Below are 10,199 nucleotides of genomic sequence, written 5' to 3'. Positions count from 1 at the left end.
CTTCGATGCCAGGGAAACTTACTCCGTCAGTAATAATAATAATAATAATAAACAGGGACAAACGTAAAGGACAAAAACATGAATGAAACTGAGATACAAAGAAATGACCTCACACTCGTGGAATCTACGCAAGGAAAACAGAAATATCTATCTATCATTTGCTGTCTGGATGTGAAATACTGACTAGAAATGAATATATTAAAGGGTTTGTTTTTGTTTTGCTTTGTCTTTTTTTTTTAGCCTTGATGTAAGATGAATCGATTAGATAGTAATTCAGTATGGTACAGAGAGAGAGAGAGAGAGAGGGAGAGAGAGAGAGAGAGAGAGAGAGATGATGATAATGCCGAACAACGAACAGAAACTTGATATTTTGACTACCACACGCATAAATTACAGCCAAAAGACCAAACACAATTTCAAAGAATACGTGACAGGAGCAGAAACGTATTATTAAATATGGTCTGTCCCAGAGAGAGAGAGAGAGAGAAAGGCACCACCAAAAAAAAAAAAGAAAAGAAAAGAAAAACAAAAACAAAAACAAAAACAAGAAGAAGAGAACATGATGAGAAACTGAGAAAAAAAATTTTTGAAACAAATACATGGATGTAAATGGTACAATGCAAAGATTGTATAAATTATATTTTGTTATTTAGGCAGATGAAATGCGTGATGCTGAAAAGAAAAGTGTGTAAGTTAATTGAAGGGAAGGAAAGAAGTCGGGGGATTATGAATCCAAACATATATCGAAGAGGGTGTGTACTGAAGAAGCGAATCAATATATCTATATAGTGAACTGAGGCATAAATAACGGAAAAAATCTACTCTCGGTAGTGAAAAGCTCACTAAATAAAACATCGTTAAATTCCATAAATTATTAGAATGCAGTAAATCCGAATGGAAGGAAACTGCATGCATATACGGAATCATTAATTCTACGTTAGTTAATTAAGCCTGGTAATTAGGGTGTCATGTGATGTTTATACTTTGTTGAAACAGCTGTAGAGTACATTATTTGCATTATTTACATTTGACGGATATTTGTCCCCCGTCTTGATTGTTGTTAACACAACGTTTCGGCTGATATACCCTCCCCACGGGCATATGGCGTAAGTGGTTAAGAGCGCGGGCTACTAACCCCAAAATTCCGAGTTCGATTTCCGGCAGTGACCTGAATACTTATAATAATAACAATAATAATAATAATAATAATAATAATAATAATAATAACATCAAAAAATACTTTTCGAATGAGAAACCAGGTTCGAAATTTCCCCCAAGACACCTGATGAAGGCAGGAGGGTATATCAGCCGAAATGTTGTGTTTATAACAAACAAGATTAGGACAAATATCCGTCAAATGTAAATAATGTAAATAATGTACATAATTCCTCATCTCTTAAATATAGAACTGTATTAATTGTAAAGTACAATAATATTTTGAATTGTATATGAAATTTATGCTTTTCTACCTCCTCTTTTGTTATACATATATATATATATATATATAATATATATATATATATATACATATATAGCGAGAGAGAGAGAGAGACAGACAGACAGACAGACAGACAGACAGACAGACAGAGAAATATGTATCTATGTGTGTGTGTGTGTATGCGTAAAAAGAAGATTAAAGCGGTGATAGAATTGTTAGCACGCCGGACAAATTGCTTAGCGGCATTTCGTCCGTCTTTACGTTCTGAGTTCAAATGCCTATCGGCGTTCACCTGGTGCTTTTTTTTTTTTCGACCTCCGAAATGATGAAAGGCAAAGTCGACCTCGACGGAATTTGAACTCAGAACGTAAAGACTGTCATAATGCTAAGCATTTCGCGCCGGTGTGCGAACGATTAATAATAATAATGTTTCTAACATAAGCGCAACGCCATAAATTGTAAGGAAGGGCTTAGTCGATTAAATCTCGCACAGTACTTTACTTCATCGGTCCTAAAGGGTGAAAACTAAAAGGAAAATTCAGCTCGGCAGGATTTGAGATGAGATTGTAGTGACAGGGAAGTCATGTTGTCCGACGTAATAACGATTCTGCTAATCTTCGGCATTTTCAGCTCTCGTAATTTATTTCCTTGATAGCCACAATTTTAGGTTATTACGAGAATACGATCGACTATACGCCGAGACTGGTATTACACATATGCTCGAATGCGCACAAACATTAACACACGCACGCACACACACACACACACACACACACACACACACATTAACACACACGTGCGCGCGCGCAAATAAAAGAACACACAAATTTCCACACGAAAGCACGTGATCTCTGCCCTTGGCATGTAGCTTCAACCGTGTTTTTCTGACGTGAATTTGCTACCCAGGTATCGGTTAACCGAATTATCCATACTAAGATAATTAATTCAACTACTTATATATATATATATATATATATATTATATATATATATATATTATATATGTATTATATATATGTATATATAGATATATATATATATATATGTATATATATATATATTATATATGTATTATATATATGTAGATATTATATATATGTATATATATTATGGAGTACAAACAAACAAATGTATTAGTATGGCGCTAGAAATAGAAACAGTCTTTTACGTTTCGAGCCTACGCTCTTCATATATGTATATATATATATATACCTTCTGCAGCATTTTGACTGGGTGTTGAAGCAACTTATGAATTTTCTTAGGTATGTTCGTGTGGTAAGAAGCTTGCTTAACAACTACATTGTTCGGAGTTCAGTCTCACTGTGCGTGACACCTTTACCAAGTGTCTTCTACTATAGCTTCGAGCCGACCAAAGCCTTCTGAGTGGATTTGGGTGGCGGAAGCTGCTGAAAGAAGCCTGTCGTGGGTGTGTCGGGGGTGTCGCCTTACCACTGCTTGACAACTGGTGGTAGTGTGTTTACGATCTCGTAACTTATCGGTTCGTCAAAAGAGTCCGATAAATTAAGTTCCAGGTTTTAGAAAAAATAAGTACTGAGGTCGATACACCCGGCTAGAGTGGTGCCCTAGCATGGCCGCAGCCTATGACTGAAACAAGTAAAAGATAAAAGAATAAAAGATATCTAGATTTTGCAAAGGCCTTCGATAAGGCTAATCACCGGATGATATGTCTCAAAACATGTAGATTCGACATCGTTGGAAAACTGTGACAGTGGTTTACATGACTTCTTAAAAGATGTATGTAGCCATTGGGGCCCTGTCGAAGGAGATATTCATAGTGTATGGAGCGCCTGAGGGAACTGTATCGGGGCCACTACTGTTTGTGGTGGCTCCCTCAGACATGCTATCAGTTGTACAGGTAGCCACTCTTGCTAGCTATGCGGATAATGCAAAAGTAGCAGAAGCAATCAAGAACCCTTGAAGTTGATTGATATGCCCTTTATAAATATGCTGACGAAAATAACATGCAGTTTCATGCAGAAAAGTCTAAGATCTTCGCTATCAGCCAAATTGTGTTAACACATTGTAAAAAAGACATTTCGGACCAGAAGGAATGAGAATCCTTCAGTCAAACTCAGTGCATGACTTGGGAACTGATATGGGCAACGATGCTTCGTTTCGTGGTGGCAAGATCTTGGCAATGTGCAAGCAAATGGCCAGATGGGTTCTGAGAACTTTCAGAACAAGGGACCAGAAAAAATATACAGGTCCATGAAAGACGTTTTCCCTCGGCCGTCTAGACTACTTTTCTCAAGTATGGTCACACCAGAGTGTTAAATTAATGGCAGGACTCGAAGGAACCCAATGGTGCTACACTAAGAAGATTGATTCAGTGAGACAGTTGAGCTACTGGGAGAAGTTGCAAGAATTACGACTCTATTCAGGGATATACATAAGGAAGATCCTGAATGGATTGGTACCAAGCTCTGGCATCGATAATTATAAGAATCCACTGCACAGTGCCAAGGACCCCAATCCTTTCGTAGAGAGTACCAAGTACTGCAATGGCTTGGGTTTCACGGACCCACAGTCGATTAATATCTTGCCAAAAAGCCTGAGGTTGCTACATGGAGTTAGGGAAGAGGTTTTAAGGGGCACCTTGACCACCTGCTCACCAAGATACCAGATGAACTTATATCACTGCAAAAATCACAAATGAGGGCAGCAATATCAAGTTCTCACATTCATCAAAAGCCAAATACCTGAGAATGGTCAATGAAAAGGTGATGAAAATGGCGGCGCCCAGCACGGCCACAGTCTTTGGGTTAGAACACACAACGGTGTAAAAGAATATGTAATATATCATGTTTAGGTGCAAGAACGATGGCGTGGTCAGATGTTTGCTTCTCAACCAAGTGGATCCGGGTTCAGTCTACGATAGCCTCGGACCAACCAAAGACTTTTGAGCAGATTGGGTTGACGGAACCTGAAAAAAGCACGTCGCTTGAGTGTGTGTGTGTTTGTTGTGTGTGTGTGTGTGTGTGTGCGTGTGTGTGTGTGTGTGTGTGTGTGTGTGTGTTTTCGTCTTTGTGCTTGTCCCCTACTATCGCCTGACAACTGGTGTCGGCTTGTTCTCGTCTCTGTAACTTAGCAGTTCGGCAAAAGGAAACGATAGAACGAGTGCCACGCTTCAAAAAAAATGTACAGGGGTCGGTTTGTTCGACTAAACCCTTACATTTCAATGAATGAAACAAGTAAAAAGAATAAAAGAATATATATATATATATAAATATATATATATATGTATATCTATATCAATCTACATACATACATACAATATATGTGTGTGTGTGTGTAATGATCTGTGTATGCGTTATGTATTGTAAAATGTTTCTTATTCTGAAGTCTTCTTTTTAAGATTAATTTAAATGCATAACTTCTAGGTTAGCTTTCCACTAACAACAATTTATTCAGTCAATTCGCACCTCTTGTTCGACATTTCTTCTTCTTCTTCTCCTCCTCCTCCTCCTTCTTCTTCTCCTTCTTCATTGCAGTAGAAAGTTCATTTTACTCAGAGCCTCAATTCAAGTGTATTTGATTCAATTAAGGAGTTTCTGCATGGTCCTTCGGCGAGCAAGAATAACAGCTAAATCTCACAGAAAGCACTATTTGTCCCCAAACCCTCTCTCTCTCTCTTTATAAATACATACATATAATATATATATATATATATATATATATATATATTATATATATATATATATAAATGTATGTATGTAGGGTGTATACATATATATATATATATATATATATATATATATATTATAAATATAAATATATATAATATATATGATGTTGAACTAACGAATATATATTTATACACACATATATATATTCATTTATATATATATATTATTTATAATATATTAATAACTTTTATTTTTATATATATATATATATATATATATAGAGAGAGAGAGAGAGAGAGAGAGAGAGAGAGAGAGAAATAGACATAGATATACATATATATATAAAATATAAATATATAATACGTAGTATAATATGTATATATATGTACATATATATATAAAATGCATCTTTTTCGATGGCCTTATAACTAAAGAGATGCCAGCGTGGGTTTCTGCTCCGACATCCGAAAGTCTGAGTTTTATCATGGCTACCGAATAATTGCCGCATATTATATTTACAGATAAATTCCTCTATTTAAACAATATCGAGGTCTCTTTTATTCCTTTGTTGTCTTGCCATTTCTATCAACACACACACACACACACACACACACATATATATATATATATATATATATATATATATATATATATATATATATATATATAATAATAAGAGTAAATAATTTCTATAAGGCTATTAAAAAAAACCCCAATTATTTACTGGTAGAATTCGATATGTAAATATAGCCGATTACCGGCAGGAACTTCTGTAAAGTTCAGTATATATATTGTATATAAGAAAAAGGGACAGGCAAACAGGTTGCTTGACCGCATACCGAAAAAATAGAAATAGCAGTCAAGAATGCTTATTTCTATCAAAGTTGGACTCCGGGCATGACAAACCCTGTAATTCACATATGCAAAACAGAAGGAATAGATAACGAATACGAAGTCTGGCGGTTATCTGTGAACATCATGTTTCTGGATTATAAACATATTGAATATATATTCCATATATATTTTTGATATATATTTCATATACATTGTATATATATTTCACATCCTTCTTCAGCACAGCTTTCCATTGAAAAAGATTTATCATAGATTTATCAAATGCTACGTACCTCAAACCTTCTGACCATGCGACATCAAAATATTTGAAGAAAGTGAGCAAAAGCTAAACCAACATAGACGTTTGAATTCGTAAATCTTCCCTCCAAAGTTTTGCCATGCGCATTACAAAAATAGTTCCATAAGATGGGGAACAATTAGGTTGTCATAAGGGAGTGAAAAATCCAAATAGTAATATAATAATAAGAGTAAATAATTTCTATAAAGGCTTTTAAAAAAACCCCAATTATTTACTGGTAGAATTCGGTAAAAGCCTTTATAGAAATTATTTATTATTATATTACTATTTTTGTAATGCGCATGGCAAAATTCAAACGTCTATGTAGGTTTAGCTTTTCTTCAAATATTTTGATGTCGCATGGTCAGAAGGTTTGAGGTACGTAGCATTTGATAAATCTATGATAAATCTTTTTCAATGGAAAGCTGTTTTGCATATGTGAATTACAGGGTTTGTCATGCCCGGAGTCCAACTTTGATAGAAATAAGCATTCTTGACTGCTATTTCTATTTTTTCGGTATGCGGTCAAGCAACCTGTTTGCCTGTCCCTTTTTCTTATATATATATATATATATATATATATATATATATCAAATGTGAGGATAAAATTCTTTTCGAAAAAAAATATTTTCTCGAAAACAATTTTATCAATGGCCAGCATATTAAAAAATACCTTTAACGGTTAAATTTATATAATTCATAAATGAGGGCAAGGGAAAAAAAATTTCTAATGCCAAATATGCCGAAAAATTGGACATATTGTCCATTAACCATATAGTTTTTTCACAATACGCACGCTACTCGAATAAAGGTCGACAGAAATTTCTAAAAAATTCCATTATTACCATATCGGACCGATTTCAGAGTCAGCTACTAAGAGCCCTCTCTTCTACATGTGGTAAAAGAAATAAATGAGATACTTACTCATACTCATGAAAGAAGCAAACACTAAGTCATGGGCACAACTGTCGACCTTTATTTGAGTAGCGTGCGTATTGTGAAAAAACTATATTCTATATATATATATATATATATATATATATATATATATATAATTAAAGTCAAAATGAGGGTGAAAAAATTGGATATTAATTTAATACATCAATTTAAACACCAGTGGCCTACCGCATAAAAGACTGAGATTCAGTAAATATTATTAATACACAAATATGAGAGAGAATCCACTATGTGGACGCTCTTACGCTAGATATAGATCCGCAAAGGACTCGACCACTAAGAATTGTTCTCAAGAAAAAATTTAGCACACTAAATCATTTGCGGATCTATATCTACGTAAGAGCGTCCACATAGTGGATTCTCTCTCATAGTTGTGGCATTAATACATATATATATATATATATTATAATATACATATATATATATATATACATATATTATAATATATACATATATATATATATATATACATATATATATATTACATATATATATACATATAATATATATATATATATATTGAAACGCGCAATCACACACGCACACACACACACATACACACAGGGTGTTCAGTACGAATTTGATGATTTTTTTAATTCGCTTTTCAGGTACAACTTGATATTTTGATGAATAGTCAACGGTGTTGAAACGCTTAACAATTGAAGTTGTAGTTGAGAAAAATTTTAACTGACATATAAGGACTGGAAGCATCAGAATATTTGAAAACAGCTACCTGTGACATGATGTTTTACTGGCCGTGCATCAGAATTTTGACGACTCGAGTGCCGCTCAATGCTATGTGAACAATGTGGAAGCTGCGAGACGTGGCGCGCACCTTATGAAAAACAAATCCTTCCAAAACTGTGATGGTCTTTATGTGTGTGTCCCCAGTGTGGGTGATATCATGCCGCCCCACATCTTTGAACAGGGATGAAGATTCAATGAAAACACGTCTTTGAAGCTGCTGGAAACGATGGTCAAATCCCGGCTGGAGAGGATTGCTACAGGAATGCTGTGTGGAAGTATGATTCGGCTCCTTGCCATACTTGCGGAAAGAGCCAGAAGCTGTTATCGGAGAATTTCTACAACTTCACCAACCTCAATTTCTGGCCTTCTAATTGCCCGTTCCTTTCCTCCCCATTGCAAACCCTATGGGTTACTATGTGTAGGGCGCGGTTGAGAAAGACACCAACCGCTCTGCCTGCAACATCAAGGCCGAGCTGGTAACCAAGACCAAGGATGTGTTCGAAGATCTTTTCAAGGATACAGCGAGAAACGCATGCGCCAGGTTTCCGAGCTGTCTTGAGGCCATACTGTAAACTGTAGGTGGCTACTTTAAGTAAACTGCTGATCCTCAGCCATAATCTAGTTGATCATTTTTGATTTTCTAAGATACTCTCGTAATAGATTTCTTTTCTTTTTATTCATACATACCTAAGCATATAGTTTACATAATTACAAGTGTATACACACACACACACAAGTAAAATATTCTTTTCTAGTCTAGACACAAGGCCCGAAATTTTTTGGGAAGGGGTCAGTCGATTAGATCGACCCCAGTATGCAACTGGTACTTAATTTATCGACCCCGAAAAGATGAAAGGCAAAATCAACCTCGGCGGAATTTGAACTCAGAACGTAAAAACAACGAAATACTGGTAAGCATTTTGCCCGGCGTGCTAACGTTTCTTATTTCTTTATTGCCCACATGAGGTTAAACATAGTGGGGACAAACAAAGGGATTAAGTCGATTACATCGACCCCAGTGCGTAACTGATACTTAATTTATCGACCCCGAAAAGATGAAAGGCAAAGTCGATCTCGGCGCCAGCTCGTCGCCTTATACCCGTAAAATAGTGTTGATAAGTTTTTAGAATATAATCAGACTTTAGCTGGTTGCGTCAATTAGGGATGTCTTGTGAGTTAAACAAAGACTAGAGACAAGGCGACTGGCCTAAGCGAAACACCAACTCACCTTTACAATCGTCTCTATTTTTTACGTTTGCTTATATCAAACCACACGCCATTAAACTGTTAAGATGAATCTCCTTCAACATCGTATACGAGTTAATATTGTTTGTTCCTTCTCAAGCCATGCCTGACTCATATGGGCCGGTTTCCAAGATGCAGGAGGAAAGAGTGAGAGAAAGTTGTGGCGAAAGAGTCAGGCAGAAGTTCGCCATTACCTTCTGCCGGAGCCGCGTGGAGCTTATGTATTTCGCTCATAAACACACACATCGCCCTGTCTGACATTCGAACCCGCGATCCCTCGACCGTGAGTCTGCTGCGCTCACCACTAGGCCATACGAGTTAATGTAATCTCTTGGAAATTATAAAATAAATGAATGCGCCCTTTTAAAGCCAAGACAGGCTCATGTGCCAAGTTTCCTGGTTTCAATGGCGTATGTGTTCCCCACCTGGACGGGACGCCAGTCCATTGCAGCGTTACTCATTTTTACCAGCTGAGTGGACTGGAGCAACGTGAAATGAAGTGTTTTGCTCAAGAACACAACGCGTCGCCCGGTCCAGGAATCGAAAGCACAATCTTACGATCATGATGCTGACACCCTAACCACTAAGCCACAAGGGACAATATTTTAGGCATATTGTGTTCTTATTTGAGCTGTGGTATTCAATCAGTGAATGACCGAAATTTCTTTGCTGTGTTTTTTTTTTTATTTATTTATTCGTTCATTTATTTAAATAGGTTTCTTTGCAGCCAGTTCGTTCTGGGTTCAGTACAAATGCGTAGCACCTTAGGCAAGTTTCTCTTATTATTGGCCCGGGCCAATCACTGCTTTGCGAGTGAATTTGGTAGATGGAAATTGTGTAGAAGCCTGCCGTGTTTGTGTGTGTGTATACATCTTTGTGTCTGCCCCAATATTCACACCGCATGACAACCATGTTGGTTTGTTCACTTTTCCGTAACTTAGGGGGTTGACAAAATAAACCGATAGAATAAGTTTTAGACTTTAAAATAAGCATTAAAGTCGATTTGTTCGACCAAACCTTTCAAGGTGGAAACC

This window comes from Octopus sinensis, linkage group LG2 (assembly GCF_006345805.1).
Source record: "Octopus sinensis linkage group LG2, ASM634580v1, whole genome shotgun sequence".
NCBI classification, from domain to species: Eukaryota; Metazoa; Mollusca; class Cephalopoda; order Octopoda; family Octopodidae; genus Octopus; species Octopus sinensis.
This window is presented reverse-complemented; position numbering follows the sequence as displayed.